This window comes from Conger conger, chromosome 3, assembly GCF_963514075.1.
Source record: "Conger conger chromosome 3, fConCon1.1, whole genome shotgun sequence".
Lineage (NCBI taxonomy): Eukaryota > Metazoa > Chordata > Actinopteri > Anguilliformes > Congridae > Conger > Conger conger.
Window position 1 is genome coordinate 71461290 of NC_083762.1, and position 12825 is coordinate 71474114.

Sequence of the window (12825 nt, forward strand, 5' to 3'; positions counted from 1 at the left end):
CAACACAAAAAACATCCTGCACGTTCGCTCGAGCTGGCGAGTCCCCAACGCATTCCACCTTACCGGAGGTGTTTGAAAATCAGCAGACGCTCTGTCTTGGCTCCCTGCCTGAGGTGTACAGTATAGGCTGCAGCCTATAACGTTAATATTCTTCTACAAGTCTTTCCAGGACACATCTGCCTCCAGCTGGGAGCAACTGGGAACTGCCTAAAGAGCTTAAAGGGGCACTATAGCAGGGGTTCCAAAACTGTGGGTCGGGACCCCATGCTAGGTCGCTTGATTTCAGGGTGGGGTCACCTGCAATTTTTGAAAAAGATGAAATGTAATTTTTCTCTCTTTAAAATATGTAAATGTAGGGCACTACATGTTTATCATTACAACAACCCAACTATAATAAAGCAATGATGCAGCAGAGGTTGTGGTAGCCTTTATTTCCAGTATAGTCATGGCTAAAGGGTGATATTAGGCACAAGATGTGTATGGGTCGGGTGTTGGGGTCACATCAGAAAAATGTTTGGGAACCCCTGCGCTATAGGCTACATCTTCTGTATCTGAGGATGCAAAATGTCCAAGACAATATGGACCTATTTCAAATGGTCTTCATCCAGATTACAGTTGAGAGGAGTCAATCTGTATTTAGTTGCAAGTAATTTTCAAAGACAAGGCTTTTCTTTGTTATGCTGAGAATTCTTCGGTCATCATCTGTAGAGATCTCTGACTGTTCTTTTCTTATTCCTCAGCTTCATTGTGGCTTCCTTGCCTTTCATTGACACAACTCTGATCCTCATGTTGACAAACACATTAACTGACTCCAAAGGCAATCAAAAGCCTAGAATCAAAATAGATACTGAAAGCTCTTTCATATCTGCACTAAGGAAGCATTTGAACAAATGGTTCCCACATTGGCTCAGGTGGTAAGAGCAGTCATCTGGCAGTCAGAGGGTTGACGGCTTGATTCCACCATGGGTGTGTCGAAGTGTCCCTGAGGAAGACACCTAACCCCCAAATGCTCCTGACGAGCTTGTTGGCGCCTTGCATGGCAGCCAATTGCTGTTGTGAATGAGAAGTATTAATTGAACAGCGCTTTGGATTAAGGCGCTATATAAATGCCAACCATTTACCAAATATTATGGCACCCGTCCCTGAAATGGGGGACTATGTATAAAGACTGCTGTAATTCTTACATGGCCTTTGAGCAAGGCCGTTAACCCCACATTGCTCCAGGGTGGATTGTCTCCTGCTTAATCTAATCAACTGAAAGTGGCTTTGGATAAAAGTGTCAGCTTAATAACATGTAATGTAAGTATAATGGTACACTGTAGAATCCAACTACAATTCAAGAGAAACTGCAGTAATAAGTGGGTTTTTTTTTACACCTTACAAGGTCTCTAAACTCTAACATTGTCTAGTTGGGAGAAACCTGTCAATCTCAGACATGAGATGCAGGTGACAATCAATTTTATTTTGTCAGTGATAATGCATCAGGTCTTGAATATTAAGCGAGATGCCAGTGTCCAAATATCATGTATACACTACAATATCCTTGGATACATGCAGTAGACAGATCAACAGGACTGATTAACTGCAGCCATTCAAAATTGTGTTCCAGGATAACCCGTGGCCCAGTAAATGAATGACTTGCATATCTGCAAGCAGTCAGTCATCAACTTTGAGTGTCTGCTCAAAAAAGTAGATGAAACCTAATTTTATTAGGTTTTCTAAGGTCAGGTACCACAGGTGAATAAGGGTTTTTGGGTTCCATGTGTCAATATTGAGATACAGTATTCTTACATTTCACTTTTATTACTACTCCAGTTTCATAAAATTTACATAATAATCATTAATAATAATCATTCATATTTATTTAATTTTTATTTAATAATATAGTTATTATTTACCACTTCCATCACTTGCATTGAGCACAAAATGGAAAAGGCATAAAGCAAAAATATCTTGAATTTCAATGTATATTCAACGGGCAAAAGGATGCCCTCACCAAAGGCACCTCATTACAAAGTAATTTGAGAATACTACTAGCAGCAGTAGGCTAGTATGGTGAAGCAGCACCAGGCTCCACAAGTCAATAATATATTTTGGAATTATTTAGAGCAGCGCTACTCAACTCCAGGTCCTGCAGGCCGCAGTTTCTGCAGGTATTTGCACCTACCGTGCGCTACACCAACCTGCTTTCACGAATTAGCTTATTATCTGAACCATGCAGGTAAAATCATTCCTGAAATCAGGTGGTGTAGCGCACCATCGAAGCAAAAGCATGCTGGCACTGTGGCCCCCCCAGACATGGAGTTGAGTAGTGCTGACTTAGAGTGACTAGGACAATAGAACGTATGGCTAAGGAGGATGTTGGTCAGCTTCCAAGGAAAATCACAATGCGCAGTGAGAGGCCGAGAGTTCACCTCAGATAAGATGGAGAAAATTCCGAGGATTGCTTCCTCCTGATTCACATTTCTACAATCGGTCACGTCACACACAGCCAAAGAGCACTTCCTGAAACGTCCAGGGCATATTAGTGCATGGCCAACCACTGACGTGTACAAAAATGCCTGTCTACCATCACAGTTTTTCCCAGACATTACGTATAAACACCAAATATGTAACATAAGATTTCAGCATGCCCTGCGTGCCCTGAGTACAGTATTGTGTTTTATTTGAGTGAGACAGAAAATAACCAAGAAATGTTGTGCCGACACCTTAATAAGAGAATAAGTAGGATGTATTTTTTAAATAGCGAGAGAACAAGGTTCAAATTTCCAGATGCTCATTGTCAGTTATCTTTGTTTTGCCTGTCAATAGCTGGATTACGCAGGGCAGAGATGGGGAACTAGGCCTGTCCTTAGACAGCCCTCAAGAGTTCATCCAGTCTGACTGAATGCTCCGTATCTTGGGCACATACTGTACATATTCCCACAGAAAGCAGTGAATAACTAACCCAACGAGGGGGGCGGGTTGTTCAGCGGCGGTAGTGCTCATATCTATCAGGAACTGCGGCTGGCGCAGGAACTTGAACTTGAAAGGAGTTTTATGTCACCGGATGCTTTGCGACAAAGAAGGAAAAACAAACAGTGTGCTCTTTCAGTGTGTGAAATGAGCATAAGACGTATACATACGTAATCCAAAAGGATGTACGACACCACAGAGACCTACGTGTCTTCCTGTACAATTAAGCCCAGCGGTAGCTACCTCTCTCTTCAATGCACACAAACCATTTCATCGCATGCTCTGATTAAGCCAAATAATTCACGGGGCGGTCCAGCACCAAGCTCTGTGGGCCGCGGCCCTTTGTGAGCTGACTGTGCACTGACCGAGCTGTTCAGAGGTAGGGGAGTTGTGGGAGACAATGAGGTAGACAGGTATAGATTCACCTGTACTTGTAGTTTGCCAAATGCTCTTCAAAGTCTATCAGAAAGGACGAGCAACTGCTATCTCAAACCCAGACCAGTATCTTGTAAATAGGTGTATGAAATAATGTTGCGGGCTAAGAAATGCAGGGTAATGAAAAACTATGAATGGACAAAAAAATGGTTCCCTCCACAAGGTAGACCACTGCATCTAGGGCCCCATCTTCTCACCCAGGGCAACATCTTGGTTTCCATTGCCTTAGTTAGTTGTACTGCTATCAGGACAGCCCGATGTAAATGTGTGTGTTTTTACACTTTCACAATGCAGTCCGTAAGTATTTGGACAGTGATCTGTTCTGTTTGGAGCTGGAAACCTCACCTCAACCTCACATGAATCTGATAATTTCTCTCAAACCATTTCTGTTAACTTTCGCTGATTAACAATCAAGTCATGTGCCAGCCAGCTGTCTAATCAATTGGCCCAAGAATGCATAATCATGAGAGCTTTATGATTCAGCAAATCTAGGATTGTCAATTACCAGCAGACTGCAGAGTGCGCAGACTGCATGTAACACTGTGAAAATGAGACTACTCTGAGTCTCAAAAGCCAGGGGGTAATTTGATGCAGATTTTGAAGTCCAATCACTCACAAAAAAAGAAAAGATTGTTAACTGACGAAAAGATTCAAAAGACTATGTTTTTACTGAACCAAACTCATGACTGTCTGTAGCAGAACACTACAATGTGAGATGTCATAAGAAGGTTTTGGGGTTCCTCACAAGTGGATCATTCAGGTAATCACATTTCTTAACCGCAAAATGCAGAGGAAAAACGTCACTGCGACCAATGAGTCTAAAGGCGATGTCTGCTAGCTCTGCAGGCACTTCTGGTACTTACTGCAGTGTGCCGAGGCGTCGAGCTGTGACCCCCCGGGAGTTTTGGGCCAGGGTGGATCCCTTTAGACAGACGAGGCGAGGCAGGCCCAGCCCCCCACGTCGACACACACACAGCCCCCTGGCCTCCCCATGACTCCCTGTCTCAGTTGGGGCTTTCTGGCTGCCTGTTTAGCCTTTTTTTGTTTGCTTATTTGTCTCCTGCCAAACCAGGAGAAAAGAGGAGACACGGTACGTGCGGGAGGACATGTGTCGGGCCCGGGGGGTGGGGGCAGGGGGGTCAGGAGCGTCCAGTCACAATGACTCCACGGATGAGAGGGGCTGTAATTGGAATAGGGACGCAGTGTTTGGGGGAGGGGCCCGGCCGGGGAGAGAAATCAAGGACAGTGCTCACAGAGCACCTCACTCTCCCCCTGTTTCTCAAATGACTGGATGAGCAGAGTGCTGCATTCTGAGAAAGAAAGAGAGAGGGAGGGAGAGAGTGACAGAGAGACTGAGAGATATGGAGTGAGATTGAGTGAGAGTGAGCGATACAGAGGGAGAGAGATGGATTGAGAGAGAATGAGAGAGACAGAGAGGGAGGGAGAGTGAGAGAGACTGAGAGATATGGAGTGAGAGAGATATGGAGTGAAATTAAGTGAGAGTGAGCGATACAGAGGGAGAGAGATAGATTGAGAGAGAATGAAAGAGAAAGAGAGAGGGAGGGAGAGAGTGAGACGTGGAGATATGGAGTGAGATTGAGTGAGAGTGAGCGATACAGAAGGAGAGAGATGGATTGAGAGATAATGAAAGAGAGAGAGTGACAGGGAGAATGAGAGACAAGGAGTGAAATTGAGTGAGCGATACAGAGGGAGAGAGATGGATTGAGAGAATGTGAGAGAGAGAGAAAGAGATATCCCGCTCAAAAGTAAACAGTGAGTGAAAGTCCAAGCTCACTCCATGTTTTTTTTTGGGTTATAGATGGGAAGATGGCCAGAGGGGCTGGCTCGCCCTCGCAGCAGTGGCGCGACACAAGACAGGAAAACACATGAAAGAATGGAGGGGCGGAGGGGTGGAGGGGGTGGGGTAGGCAGAAGCCAGGACCACGGGCTCCCGGAAGTTATTGTTTCAGAGCTGCAGGCGTCCCAGGAGGTAGTCACCGTGCTGATCTATGGCCGCCCCCACAGTGACCCCCCATCACCTGTGCTCAAGTTCACACTCGAATGAACTCTACCAGCATAGAGAACCCGTTGTAAATAACAAATAATACATTTATTTTTTAATCTAGTCCATCTCTTCCTCATCACTGTATATCCCATCTATATTTATCAGCAAATATCTCCTCTCCCTCTCTTCATACGTGCCATTGCTGTCAGACAGTTTCAGTATATATTATTTACAGCTTTCAATCCCATATAATTAAATACCTCAAGTCGGTAGTTAGCGCACTAGGTCCTTTGCATTCTCATCAACTGCCCTCTTCAGTTCAACCCACAGGTTTTCAACTGGATTGAGGTCCAGTGACTGAGATGGACATTGATTTTGTCACAGAACCATTTCTGTGTGGATTTCGAGGTACAGCATGCTTGGCAGGCATACATGCCCAAACTGTTTCATAGACGAGGAGGGGGGATGCTTTGATACAACTCAATCTTGGTCTCATCTGTTCTCAAAACCCCTAGCTGACGGCCGCTCAGTTGGGAGTTTACTGCTGTAGATGAGAGGGTCGCCTCAATGCTACTGCATGTGGCAGAGAGGAAAACTCTCACTGTTACATGCAATTATGCACCAAATAGCAGTTCAGAGTATTTGGCCTTCTTGGAGAAACTGAGAGGGGTGCTGGAAAAGGATCCACCTACTGACTCCTAGTGACTCCATAGTCCTAATCAGGGACTTCAATGGTCATGTTGGCAATGACTGGGAAACTTGGAGGGGCGTGATTGGGAGGTATGGCCTCTCTGATCTGAACCTGAGAGGTGTTATGTTAATAGACTTCTGTGCTGGTCATGGTTTGTCCATAAAGAACACCATGTTCAAACAAAAGGATATTCATAAGTGTACCGGTACCAGAACAATTTGGGCAAAAGGTCAGTGATCGATTTTGTGCCAGTATTATAGCAGTCAAGTTTATTATTATTATTAAGCTGAAGAAGGAGGCTTTCCAGGGCTGGTTGGCAAGGACAACTCCTGACTCAGCCAACAGTACTGGCAGGCAGAACAGGCTGCAGCTGCCATGTTTGTAGAAGCAAAGGTTGGTGCATGGGAGGAGTTTGGATAGGCATTGGAGAAGGATTTTCAGTTGGTCCAAAAGTGATTCGACAGCTATGTTCTCGAATCACTTGAATTAAGTTAAGCTCGTTCAATGTGGATGTCGGACTCAAGGGTGTGCCTTGTCTCCCCACCTGTCGGACAGACCCAGCCGAGGTATGGAGTGTGTCCAGTCTGGGGTGGCATCTCTGCTGTTTGCAGATGATACTCTCCTTTTGACGTTATCATACTGTGACCTTCGACATGCACTACAACAGATCGACCCTTTCAAGTGACTGCCCTAGGTGGAGGAATTCAGGTATCTCAGGGTCCTATTCACGAGTGAAGGGGAAAAGGGGATTGAGAGATCGATTGCCGTGTAGATGCTGCAGCCTCAATAATGTGGATGTTGTACTGGACGGTGGTGGTGAAGGTCTTGAGCCGAAAGGCAAAGCTCTCGATTCACCAGTCAATTGTCATCCCTATCCTCACCTATGGGTTTGAACTATGGCTAGTGACTAAAAGAATGAGATCCTGAATAAAAGTGGCCCGAATGGGGTTCCTCTGCAGGGTTCCTGAAAAGTGTGAGGAGCTCAACCATCTGGGATGACCTCAAAGTAGAGCCATTGCTCCTCCACATTGAGAGGAATCAGCAGTCTGTGGAGGTGGTTCTGGCATTTGATAAGGATGCCACCTCATCATCTGCATCTGGAGATGCTCCTGGCATGTCCACCCTGGAGACCCAGGGGGGAGACCTGGGATATGTTGGAGGGATTATATCTCCCAGCTGGCCTCGGATCGCCTTGGGATGCCCTGGGATGATTTGTAAGAAGTCCCTGGTGTGAGGTATGTCTGGGCTGCTCTGCTTGCCCTGTTACCACCGGTTCTGGATTGAGAGGTTAGACAATGAATGGATGGATGGATCTGCAGGCTTGTCAGGTAACTGTAACCTGGCCATCCTGTTTTTGTGGTTAACTATTGGTTTGCATCTTGCAGTGCAGCCTCTGTATTTTTGTCTCTGCCAATAGTAGTCATTCACACATCCACACCTGCCTCCTGAAGTCCCAAGCCTTTTGCCTTTTCTTTCCCTCTGTGACCACTGTAGTTCTATTTTCTGTTCATTCTTCGTTTCACCTGTGTCTCACTTCCTGATTATCATGCACACCTGATTCGTTTCCCTCGTTGTCTGTTCGTTGTGCTCCTGCCATTCTCGCCAGTGTTTATTCTGTCTGATTTACCAGTGTTCTGACCTGTTTCGTGTGCCTCTACTACCACCTTTTGGATTCTCCTTCTGTTTGCGTTTGACCTGCTGTTCTTGGACTTTGTTTGGATTCCCGGTTTGGTTCTGGATTTCGTTTTTGTTTATCTGCCTACTAGGACTACCTTCTTGTTACCAAACTTTTGCCTGTGACCACGACTACGTTTTGGATTTCCTTTGCTGTGTCTGTTTGCCCTGTTACCGAACCCTTGCCTGGATTATCGATTACAAACTGCTTTACCTTCTAGATTCCAGTTTGCTAACCTTTGCCTGTTTAATCTGCCAGTATTTCAATGAAGACTTTTATTTAAAATTCTGTGAGTTTGTGACTGGGTCTATTGCTCTGAAGCCTGACAACCTGATATGGATGTAAATGATGCACTAACCTCATATTCATTATTTCATTTTAAATCCAATGTGGAGGAGTACAGAACCAAAAGTCCCTATGCGTTGACCTATGGCTCCTTCCACTTTTTAATCCAGGTCCTCTTCACCTCATTTATTGTACCCCTGTACCCTAGCCTCGCTCTGAAGCCCTGTTGTTTGGGTGTCATGGAAACACTCGGCAAAGACAGAAGAATGGAGAGGGTTGACTTTGACTTATGGTTAGCACCCCGATAAGATGGGAGGCGTGCTCTGAAATGGATGACCTGTTGACATTTCCCTTTATGTCCAGGGCCACAGATGCCTGGCCAGGGCCACAAATGCCTGTCCTGTTGATCGCTATTTGGAAGACACCCCCACATCTAAAAATATCAGGCTGCTCTTTAGCAGGAGTGAAGAGAGCCTCATTAGCTGATAAAGGCTAAAGAAATAACACTGCTAAAAGTGATCATGCGTTTTGCTTCGTGCCAGGAGATACAGAAGTCACGTTTGACCTGCGAATGTCACCTTTCTGGGATTGGGTCTGTGTGATGTATGTGTTCATGTAATATCAACCACTGTCCACATCCATGAATACCAAAATGACTTAAATTATAACACCTTAACCCTCAAGTTTTCTTCATGTTATGTCTTCATCTTACTGGCTCAAAAATTACCCACCCTCTACGGACCCCCTATGATAAAGTAATGCATTTTATACCCTAAATATTTTTTATGTTGAATCACCTCAGCGTTCACTCATCAATAAATGAACGAACAGGTTTCTTATTTCACAATCCCGAGAGACCGTATGTCTCCAGTCTACATCACTATTTCTTTTATAACAAAACAACATCATAACTTCTTGCTGTAATAGATGTGTGTCACTTAACTTTGATTATGACTCCTGGCTTCATAGCTGTAGGGTTAAAAAGACTCATGAGACAGTCTTTGTAGCCTGATGGTGTACCACTTTTATAAAAACATAAAGAGGTGAATGTTGAATGGTAGAGTCATTCCTGGAAGTGTCATCAAAATTCATGCTGAAAGGAAAAACATCTGGGTGGTTTCACTGCCACTAAACTAAGGATAATGTCATTTGTGACCCTGAGGACAACATCAGAGTTAAATATTTGGCATTTGGGAATTCCTGGAACTTTGCTCTGAATATGTAGATTTTTCCTTGAAAGCACCTGATTGGATCATCATTTCTTCAGTCCTGGAACAGAACTATTATGCAAACATATTACAACAAAATTTTATGACTACTGGCCTAGAAAATACTGAGCTAAAACTGGAACTGGAACATAGTTTTATTCTATGAGCTTGGCCTTATTAAAGATACAATAGGTAATTTCATATATATAATATATATATATTTCTGTATATCAACAGCATATTATGGAATCATATCATATTTATGGAAAATCCTTCAATAATATTTTCAATTTACAGTAGCTCAGTTCAGTTGTGAGGATAGTTCAGTTCTGTTGTTGAAATACCACAACCTCATCAGGCAAAACATAATTGTGATAAAGTTGGCAGGCTTTAGTTTGCTCTAAGAATGCAGACAGCGTTAACATGATTTTTTTTAAAGTAGGAAGGGTCCTAAACCAACTGTAAATTCATATCTCATTACGCAATGTGAGACAACACACACTGTTGACTTTTGTGCTAGCATGCAGTCTCTGTGGAAGCATTCATTCGATTTGGTTGGGTCTGTTTATTTAGAATCATGAGCCAAAGCTGCTGGCTGGTCCCTGGAAAGTCACTCTGGCTAAACAATACTAATTTTGCAATGTTTTCTTATTTTTTCAGGTTCGGATGGTCGTCATATTTGTCGGCCCATTCCTTGGTTTCGGGATCCTTCGGCACGGAACATGCAAGTAGCCGTCGCTACATTTCACCGTGCACCTGTCGGCCAAGCTGTAGAGCGACTGCATGTTGGGGCAAACTCCAGCCTCCTGGCCTTCAATGGCCCTCCAGTTTAGAAATCCACAAAAATGTGATGAAAAGTGATCACTGAACTTTCACCTGTTCCGGTAAAGCATGAGCAGAACAAGCACAAATACATTGAGGCCCACGCACACTGGTTTAAATCAGATAACTTAAAAGCACTGACCCATGTAGGAGGTGAATTACGTAGAAAATGAATTGCAGTCGAAATGCAAGACTTGTAGCATGATATTCTTGTCGCATTCATGTCATCCTGCAATTGTGTCCAGTAGGCTTACATGGAAAGATAAATTCTCATCTGCAGAAAGAGCACTTTTACTTTCACTTTCTGAAACATCAACTTTGTTAATAGAATGGAATATAACTTGAATTGCCTTTCCTAATGATAACGTTACTTAGAGGCATGTGGATAATTAAACTCGAGTACAGTGTGTGGGGCTTTTTATGGATTTTCAGCTGGCAGGCTACTACTGCTGGTGACTGAACATGCGTGAGGACGACTGAGTGAGGGCACTGAATTTGTGGCTTTCTGCGCCTGGCCGCATGGCGTGAGCCATGGGGAAAAACAAGACCTTTTAATCTTCTTCATCGTAAAAATAATGATAGTCCTGTGATGGACTGGTGACCTCTCCTGTCTCTTGCCCAATGCATGCTGGGATAGGCTTCAGCCCACCTGTGACCCTGACCAGGACTAAGCAGATTAGCTAATTGACAGATGGATGGAAAAATACTGATAAAAAATGTTCAACAGTCCGCCATATTATTATATTTTGCCAAAAAAAAATGAACCGCACTTTACCCAATCAGGTACCGGCTATGTGGTAGACGTCCCTTGTTCTTGTTAATCCCAATGATCATCTGACGGAACCCTCCAACAGTATTAAAACAGTCCTTCATTTAGAACAGTTGTCTGAAGTTAGGTGCGCTTGTCGAATCCGACGTGGCGCACATACGAGCTCTTGGTATGAAAAAAGGAAGAGAAATTTGTGACGAGTAATTGACCAGTGGTAGTGGAGAAGTGAAGAAAAGGAGGCGAGGACTCATCAGTCCTTTTGAGGCAAGATTAGTCATCCCTGCAGTAACTGAACCATTGAGATAAACATGGAACAGAAATGTGGTGATTGTTGAACAAATGGCTTCAGAAAACCCAGTACTGCCCCCGCGGTGTTGGGAGCACAGAACTGCAGTATAAAGTCAAAGCCCACAGCCCAAATTCAAATTGTCATATGCATGTATATTAGTGGAGCTATATTATGTTTTTAAGCTTCTGCTATCAATTACAAACTAGCGTAAATTTGAGTTGTGATGGGCAGCTGTTTCCCAATGTTATACTATAATTCTACGTTATCTAATGCTAAATCTTGGTTTAATCGGGGTAGCACATCATACATGACATCTCTGATATCAGAGTGGTGAATGCACTTGAACTTGAATCCAATTTGGTGTCTGGGTCCAGTTTGGGGTCTTGTAGTCCTTCCAGAGACCCCAGTTTCACCAGACATACACACAACTGTATGCCTGCAGGACATTGCAAGAGAGCAAGACATGTTTAGATGTTTAAAAAGATGTTTAGTTTATTTTCAGTTTGCTTGTTTTACTTATTTTGACAATGGCATATTAACTTCTCGAGGCTATTTTGGTTCTCATTCAAGCTCTAGACTCTTCGGAAACAGGACGGACGTGTCATTTTCTCAAACTTGTTGTCCATCGATGCCAAAAAATTCCTAGTTAATAGAAGTTGATTTCTGACTGTCAAGATGTCCAACCTTTTATCAGTATGGACTTGCATGTAATAAAGATGCGATCAAGTTTCTGTATGAATTCCCTTCCAGCAAGGTAGCACCATCTAGTGGACAAATACTACACTGCAAGCACTGTGGACCAGGAAACCTAAAATACAATTTTTGTTTCACTAGACCTCGTGGGTCAGTTTTAACTGAACCAAAAATGGTATTGTTTACTGATTTTGTTGTGTGCCAGAAACACTGTTGGAGGAGTGTGCGTGTTGGGCTTCTCTCCAAATTCATGTCTGCCCCCTCAAAGCCCTCAATTAACTGGACTAATTAAACAAATCCAAAACAAATCTGTGCTACTAACGGCAGTAATGAACAACACAGTTTGAAAAGTAGGAACAATCCTGCATTGTATCATTAACCCAGTGCTTGATTAGAATAGGCTCCAAAAACATTACTTGTTCATAAATAAACTATCCAAAAATAAAAACAAAACTTTCCATGTAATTGGCAGAATGTAGTATGAGTACGGATGTTGTGGCTATGCAGCAAGCTGGTGCACCATTTCTGGATTAACTGAATGAAACACCCCAGTTTACACCCCTAATATTTTGGTCCGAGGGTAATAAGAATATTCAATGCATAATGGCCTATATTGATTTTTCTGGTTAGTTCTTTGCAGTTGATATTATGATTCTGATGATGCTCATTATGTTCCCCTGTTTTTCCACTGTAAAAATGAAAGTCGGCCAGACTTGGTTAGCATTTATATAGCGCCTTTATCCAAAGCGCTGTACAATTGATGCTTTTCAATTCACCCATTCACACACACACACACACACCAACGGCGATTGGCTGCCATGCAAGGTACCAACCAGCTCGTCAGGAGCATTTGGGGGTTAGGTGTCTTGCTCAAGAACACTTTGACACACCCAGGGTGGGATTCGAACCAGCAACCCTCCGACTGCCAGACGACTGCTCTTATCACCTGAGCCTTTGTCACCCCCGGTGACAAACTTGTCAGACTTGAGGCCACAGGA